The sequence below is a fragment of the Chenopodium album genome, chromosome 5 (assembly GCF_948465745.1).
Source record: "Chenopodium album chromosome 5, dcCheAlbu1.1, whole genome shotgun sequence".
NCBI classification, from domain to species: domain Eukaryota; kingdom Viridiplantae; phylum Streptophyta; class Magnoliopsida; order Caryophyllales; family Amaranthaceae; genus Chenopodium; species Chenopodium album.
The window spans coordinates 65,976,952-65,985,442 of NC_137838.1; positions in this window are offsets into that span (position 1 = coordinate 65,976,952).

Below are 8,491 nucleotides of genomic sequence, written 5' to 3' on the forward strand. Positions count from 1 at the left end.
TATAAATGTGGGCAATTCCGTTCATGCGGTCTATCACTCACTTGGCATTCATGTTTCTCAGGCACGGTACCGAGTACTCGATAAGAGACGCAATATGAGACGTGTTCATATCAAAGACATGTTCATGTCAAAGACATAGGAACACTTGCTCTTTTGTACACTTTTTTATTATTATTATTATTTTTTATTTTTTGCTATTTTAATCTTTTGTTTTTTTTATGAAAATTACATAAGTTGCACACAATCCCATCCCAAATTTAGGTAGATATGGGTTGAAAAATGAAGGGTCTATCGTTAGACGAGGATCAAAGTGGTTTACAAAAAAGGATTCCATATTTGAAGGGTGAAAGGTGATATGATGTGGCTACAAGGGGTGCCTCAAATCATTGGTACACATTGTGCTTAGTTTGACATGGATATGTTTTTTTAATGCAATGCAATGATCATATGTAAGGAAATAAATAATGCTCATTTTATTAAAAGGGGAAAAAGAAAGAATCTACAAAATTAATCTAAGGGAAAAGAAAGGTTTCTATGCTACACTTATTGGGGAAAGGAAAAAATGAAAAAGAAATATAAAAAAGATCGTGAAATCTTGTCGTTGCAGCTCGCCTCTTGTCTTGTGTTGTTTGCTTCATCATCACCCAATTTTCTCGTTAGCCAGAGGCAATGGGATCTTATTTGCTTCTATGAGATCTTGAACGAGATTTTGAAACCTGTAGCATTCATCAGTGGCATGACCGCGTCCTCGATGGTACTTGCAATAAGAGTTGGGATTCCATCTCGAAGATCGATTTTCTGGTGTTGGATCCTCGGTAGGGCCAATAGGCTTGATTAATCCTCGATCATAGAAACGATCGAAAGCAGCATCGTAGGTCATTCCCATGGGCGTGAACTCTCTCCTGGGTTTCCTTTTAGATCCTTGATTGTCCATGGCTAAGACACCATTATGGTCAAAGGTACTAACATTACTAGAGTGGGCGTTTTCGGAAGAAGAAGGATTGTCGTTCTTCTTTCCTTTCCAGCCACTGTGGTTACTATTGTTAGTAGCTTTTTGTTTTGCGAGGTCATCTTCGATTTCAATTCCGATGTCATAAACGACCTTGAAAATATTCAGATTGTGTTGATATTTTAAATGCTTCGAATACTTCTCTTGGAGATTCTTAATAAACATCCTCACAGATTCTTTTTCGGTGGGCACCTCAATCATCTTAGCGGAGGTTTCCCTCCACTTATTGAAGAAGGAAGTAAAGCCTTCGTTCTCTTTCTGTCTTAGCATCTCGAGTTGTCTAAATCGGTTTCGACTTGAATATTACACTTATATCTATTAATGAAAGAGTTTACAATAGCATCCCAAGTAGAGGTGTTTTCTTTATCAAGAGAAAAGTGTTGGAGTTTGGTGAGTCCGACTCACCGCGGAAACAACCCTGACCCAAGGAATCACTCGTAATTAATAAAACCATAAAGCATAAATAAATAATCACAAGAAAAAGGAAGAACGAATCATACCCTTAAAGCGAGCTTCGCCCTCTCAAAACGGGCTCTTACTTGAAAGCCTTGAGCACCGCAAATGCCGTGCCTCCAACGGTATCCACCCACATAGGACGAACACGACTTTTTAGGTCCGCTACCTTGGAGTTAGCAAGGTCCGACCAAAACCCAAGTGTTAATGGAGTTTAAGAGTTTTTCCCAAAATATGGAATGCTCTTTCTAACTCCCACTCAAGCACTTTACTCCAAATCCCAAGGTTGGTATTTATAGAGGAAAGTATGAGTGGGAATTTCTATCCCATCAATGTGGGATCATGAAATTCCACAAATTAATTTAAAGCTAAATTAAATTAAAATTGCAAACTAATAATAAATCTACAAGTGGCATTACCATGTGAAATGGGTTGGTGAGGACCACATGGAGAGTAGGGGACCATACTTGCTCCCCACTCAATACTCTCCTTGTGCCACATGTCCTTACCCACTTGCTACCATATTCCTCAAGCTTCCCCATAGTGACCGGCCCTATGGCCCAGCCACGAGCCCAGCCCGAGCCCAGCCCCGCACCAAGATGCGGGCTGCTGCTGTGCGCGCAAGCCACAGACTTGGTGCGGGCTTGCTGTTGTGCGTGGCTGCTAGTGCGTGCGCTGCTAGCACGCCTAGCTTGCGGCAGCTAGCTGCCGCACGCACCACGTGCACGCGGCAGCTAGCTGCTGCACGCACCACGTGCACGCGGCTGCTAGCTGCTGCTGTGCGTGGCTGCTAGCACGGTGCGCTAGCACGCACCTAGCCAGCCATGCTAGGCTCGGCTTGGTGCGCTTGCTAGCCACCTATGCTTGGACATTTTTTCCCCTAGCATTCGGATGCTCGGGGCATTCTGATGCTAGGGGTATTTTGGGAATATGGTCGATTTATTATTATTTTGCGCGTCTTGTCTTTTTATTATTTTTGACTCGACTTTCGACGATCGGTTTCGACGCTCTAAGCTCGAATTACCGACGTCTAAATATTTAACACTCGGGCGATGACAGGGTAAAGTCGTATCCCCTAATCAAAAATAATTACCTAAATCACTAGCTAAGGTAGATAGGGAAGTAGGGTCGATCTCCACAGGGAAACAAGTCTTTTTACTTCTAATTAATTATTATAATCTAAACTATTTAAGTAACCAATATTTATAATTAAGTAGGAAACTAAACTAAAAAGAATAAGAGTAGGGAGAAAACGATATATAAAGGGATCTAGGGCATAGGTTCACCAATAAATAATACTCCAGGGTAAAACATAGTAATCAATCATTGACATGGCATAAGTAACATGATTAACAGGCTCTCGCAATTTATTAATCAACATAGATCTAACAGGCTCTCGCAATTTACTAGATCTAAGCTCTTATTGAAAATAGCCTTTAATATCAAATTAACATCTGCTCGATTCATCAATTTAATATTGCTATACTTTTACAAGCCGCAATTGTAAAACATTAAAACAATCCAATAAGAAATTATCATGCAATACCAATAATCAATAATAGTCAATCATCAACGCATCAATTAACCAGATTGTAAAGGGCTCACGCTACTTATTACAATCACACAATTAATTTACCGGTATTAAATCTCATCTCTCGAATCTTGACTTAACCATTTATAAATTAACTTGCCTATTGAAACTAGACCTAAACATCAATTCTCATCTCTCGACTCTTGAATCAATATTGTCAAACTCATGCATAAAAGATAGGCCTAATCTAGTCACAGAGCATTAAATCAATCAATAGGAAATTAATCTAGCATTGATAATTAACAACAATAATTTACCCCTTCATATTATTTATTAGATCCCCATAAACCCTAGAAATTAAACTACTCACACATATTAAAAACTAAACTAATCAAAATAATAAAATAAATCATGGTGAAAGGAATAAAATAAATAACTAAGATTAAGGGAAGAGAAATCGTTACCAAAATAAATCTGGAATTAAAGAAAGAATTAAGAACAAAGGTTTAGAGAGAGATTAAGAGAGAGAAAACTAAGTAGAGAGAGAAAGTCTAAGAGAAAAGGTTAAGAGAAGAAGAAGAGAGAAGAAGATCTCCCCAAAAGAAGAGACTATCTAAAAACGTATTACGGAGGAGTATTTATACTCCGTATAAAAATCCTAAACTAAAACAAATTAAAACGACTCTAATTGTTTCCTAAATAAACACGCGCCCGATCGGGCGAGGCACCGCCCGATCGGGCGCGCCTTTTTCACCTCTAATAACAATCTCGCGCCCGGCCGGGCGCGTCACCGGGTGCTTCTCCCGCCCGGCCGAGCGCGCCTCCGGGCGCCAGCCTTTTTGGCCGGGCGGATCATTTGGGCCAATATTTGGACTTCGATTGGGCTCCAATTCTTCGGGCCAATTTGGGTTTCCTCTTTGGGTCTTGAATAATCGGTCCAAATGCCCCGGTATCACCTATACCGAGCCCTTAATCACCGGTTCGATGGCTCTAACCGGCCCTGGGCTATAAACTCCGGTCGTGCTTCTCCAATGCTCGTGATTGCTCCAAAATATCTCGGGAAAATACTCCAAAAGCATAAATCCCTGGAAAAGTCAACCAAATCTACGAAAACACTAGAAAACACCAATTAGTAATAAAAGTGGCTCTAAAGAGCCAAAAACACTACTAATTATGACCAAGGGACGGGGGTAAAATACAATATAAAATAGACACATCAGGCGACGAATTAATTTCTTCCGAATTAATTCGTCGAGTCGGTTCGTATATTTTGCTTGGGTGTGACTCGAAGGGTTCAGTCAAGATTAAGCTATAATATTAATTATATTAATATTACTGATCGGAAGCGGCCTCCACCCAGGCATTCCGATCACTTGACCTTACTGAATATATTAGCTTTCTAATAATTCTGAACCCGCTATCAGAATAATACACTTGTTCGAAGGACACCATTCCTTTAAAAAAGAACCATTGTTGACAAACGGTTTCAAGAGATAAAGAAAACAAGGAATGAAAGACTTTCCTATCAATCCCCTTAATGGTCATTATAGTTTCAAAGGCTCTTAAGTGAAGATAAGGATTATCCGTGTCCTTGAAATTAGGGATGTCAGTGGCATTGAACTTCTGCGGAAGAAGCTCCTTGTCCACGAAGACCCCTTGCGAATTGATGCCCTGGAATTTAGACTCATTGGATAGCTTGCTCAAGCTTTCTTGCATCAGATCCATTTGTTGTTGCTTCACAGGATAATTGATTTTGAGAGTTAAAGCCTTCAACACCTCAGTTATGTCAGTCAATTGATTAATAAGATTACTGACTTCTTCTTGACTTGCCATTATCTTCTTAGCTTTTCTTTTCCGACTCACTGGTTTATCAAAAAGTTGAACTTGAACAAATGTGTTGTCCTTGATTAATCGCCCTTCTCTCCTTGACCAAGTGTCGTGGAAAGGGAAATTAGGGATATCGACTGTTAATTATTTGACTCAAACTCTATTCAACATGAAATAGACGAAATAAGGTAGGAAGAATGAAGGTTGTGATATGGAGAAAGCATGTAGATAATGGAAAGATTATGTAGATGGAGATATATGACAAAATTAGGAATAGAATGTACCCTCAACTCAAATGAAGGAAAAAACCGACTCATGCATGAACCTAAGACATGGTCATGGTGACATGTATAAGGTGTGTGCTATATATTGTGAGTGCAAATGACATTTTAAGACTCGTGTCATGACCATGTGACAAGACTATGTGACTAGACTTGAACAAAGACTAAGTTAAGACCTCACGTATATGCATTAAACTTGATAGGCTGTGCTATTTTAGTCATAACTTTTGATTTGTGACTTTGAATTGGATGAAACTAACTCCAAATTAAAAATAAAACTCGGGGCTACAGATCCATAGGTTGTACGACTCGTAGTTCTTTCTAGAACTCCGGATATGACAAAAACAAGTTGACACTTGTGCAATATACGGGAATAAAAATCCGGGTTGACTTAAAGGGACTATGACTCGATTTTAGACATATTTATTAGCTCATATTAATTAATTAATTAATTTAGAAAAGTCCTTAAGTCATTAATCAGTTTATTTAATCTTAAACACAAGTCAAACAAACGGTTAGGAAAAACACATAGAGTATGCACAACAAATAATGCACAATTAGGCAAGTAGGCACAATATGATGCAATGAGTTTGCAACCTAACCATGGCTCTAGTTCTCTAAAGTTCGGGATATGGGTTAGTCAAAGAGGGTCCATGGTTAATTTTCCGGATGCACCGCGTGGAAGTCTTACCTTTGAAGGGTTGGCGCGAGTGGATGGGACACCGCGAGTTAAAAACTCGCTTCCATGGTTTGGTGAATTCAACATTCTCGGATGTACCTTTTGTTGCACAGAGCGTTCAATCAGGTAGATGGAGCATGAATTCCCAGAGGGTTACGTCCATATGTAGAACACATATGGGTTTCAGAAAAGCGAGAAAAACTCAATCAGGAAGTAGGATCGAGCAAACAGTGCTAAAAACAGGTCAAAATTAGAACGCATATTTCTGGCTCGGTATTGGAAGAACTTGGCGCCAGCGAACAGAGGTCGTCGCCGCAATTTGGCTCTGGCGCCTGGCGACAGGAGTGTCGCCTGGCGCCAGAGTCAAATCCTCGGCGTCAGACTCTATTTTCTGACGCTAGTTCCTACATGCCTCAGCAGCTTTCTGTGCTCGATAAAATTTTTCAGTTTCGCGCAGCATTATTTCGATCCTAGTTGTGAAAGATATTCCTCAAATTTCCTATGTGTAAAAATGCTATGTTTGTAACTCATTACGGATGCTCTTTCCAATGAGATCTTTTTTATACATATGACAATAATGTTAATCAAAATTACGCACATAAAATACTTAGAACTTTTCGAGTCTCATCCACTCATTCTAAATCATTGCAAAATAAATTTTAGGAATTAAAATAGAAATCCTCCCCAGCGGAGTCACCAAAAACTGTAGGGAATATTTCAAGCATTACCCCAAACTTGAACCCCACTTTGATCATACACTTAAGCATGGTGGCGTCCAAAGGGAAAGAAGATAGAGCAAAAGAGTCGCCAACAAGTTTTAGGAACTTGTAAACCGTTCACGAGGTGAAGGTTACACCCCTTAACGATCCAGGAGATCGTTAACTCCAATCGGTCTAGAACCATGACTGGTAGTTCGGGGATGAAGGTACAAATCCAACCTAAAAGAGATTAAACCTGCCCTAATAATAGGTCTCTACTTTACTCTTCTCGTATTCATATGCGCTTTCTGACTAACATGCAATCAATAGGTTTACCCTAAACCTGTTTATCTATGTTGGTTGAATATTAATGCACAAATAAACTATTATTGGCGATCACTTGAATTATAATCATATTAACCCTAAACAAGATTATTAATTATCTTATTAAGCGTGATTACAAGTACAAATTCCCTTTAAACATGCATAAAAGGCGTGATCAAGCAATAACAATAAATATAATTGCTTGATCACACCTTTTATGCATGTTTAAAGAGAATTGGTACTTGTAATCACGCTTAATAAGATAACTAATAATCTTGTTTAGGGTTAATTTGATTATAATTCAAGTGATCGCCAATAACAGTTTTATTTGTGCATTAATATCCAACCAACATAGATTAAACAGGTTTAGGGTAAACCTATTGATTGCATGTTAGTCAGAAAGCGCACAAGAATACGAGAAGAATAAAGTAGAAGTCTATTATTAGGGCAAGTTCAATCTCTTTTAGGTTGGATTTGTACCTTCATCCCCGAACTTCCAGTCATGGTTCCAAACCTATTGGAGTTAATGATCTCCTGGATCGTTAAGGGGTGTAACCTTCACCTTGTGAGCGGTTTACAAGTTCCTAAAACTTGTTGGCGACTCTTTTTCTCTAGCTTCTTTCCCTTTGGACGCCAAGCCACCATGCTTAAGTGTATGATCATAGTGGGGTTCAAGTTTGGGGTAATGCTTGAAATATTTCCTACACCACGTTTACACTAGGTCTCGTTGGAAAAGAATTGCACAAATGGCTGAGATTCCTAAACAACTTGCTGCTAGGTTAAGAGCTCTTGAGCAAATGAACCAGAACCTTGGAATGTTGTTGCAAAACCAGCTAAATAACAACAACAACCACAACAACAATGACAATGACCCTCAAGCTGCTATGGCTAAGAAACTTGCTGCATTAAAACCTCCAATATTAACGGGGAAGGAAGATCCCATGTTAATTGAGAACTGGGTACACGAATTTGACAAGATTTTACTGCTTCTGGTACCCCTGATGCTTAGAAGGTGGATCAAGCAACTTTCTATTTACGTGAGGCTGCTGATATTTGGTGGGAAAATGGAGCCGCTATAAGAGCTCAACAGAATTTTAACTGGGAGGCTTTTAAGAAAGCAATCAGGGATCGTTTTATTCCTAAACACATTAAGAGACAGAAGTACAGTGAGTTAAGTAGGTTTAACCAAACAGCTAGTATGAGTGTGCAGGATTATGCTGAGAAATTTAATGAGTATGCTAGGTTTTATCCCAATGTAGTGCCCGATGAGAGATCCAAGGCTCAGAAGTTTGAAGATGGATTGACTTTTAGGATCCAAAAGACAGGTGATTGGGGCTGGTACTGCTGCTACCTATAAGGAGGCCTATGATAGAGCTTGCAATATCAAAAGGATTTTGAAGCGTGAGCAGGAGGTCAAGGATAGGCATAAGAGGAAAGGAAATGGTGAGAGCTCATCATACCATCAATATTATGACAAGAGACCACGCCTCGAGGGTAATAGCATTTGTAATGGTGGAAATGGTCAGCATGGAGGTCATAACAACAACAATCAAAGTAATAACTACCGGGGCCAGGGACAACAGAATTAGCAAGATCTCGCAATCGACCATGTCGTAAATGTGACAAGAGCCATCCAGGACGCAACTGCAATGGAGATTTGCTTACTTGCTTTGAATGTGGGGAGGTTGG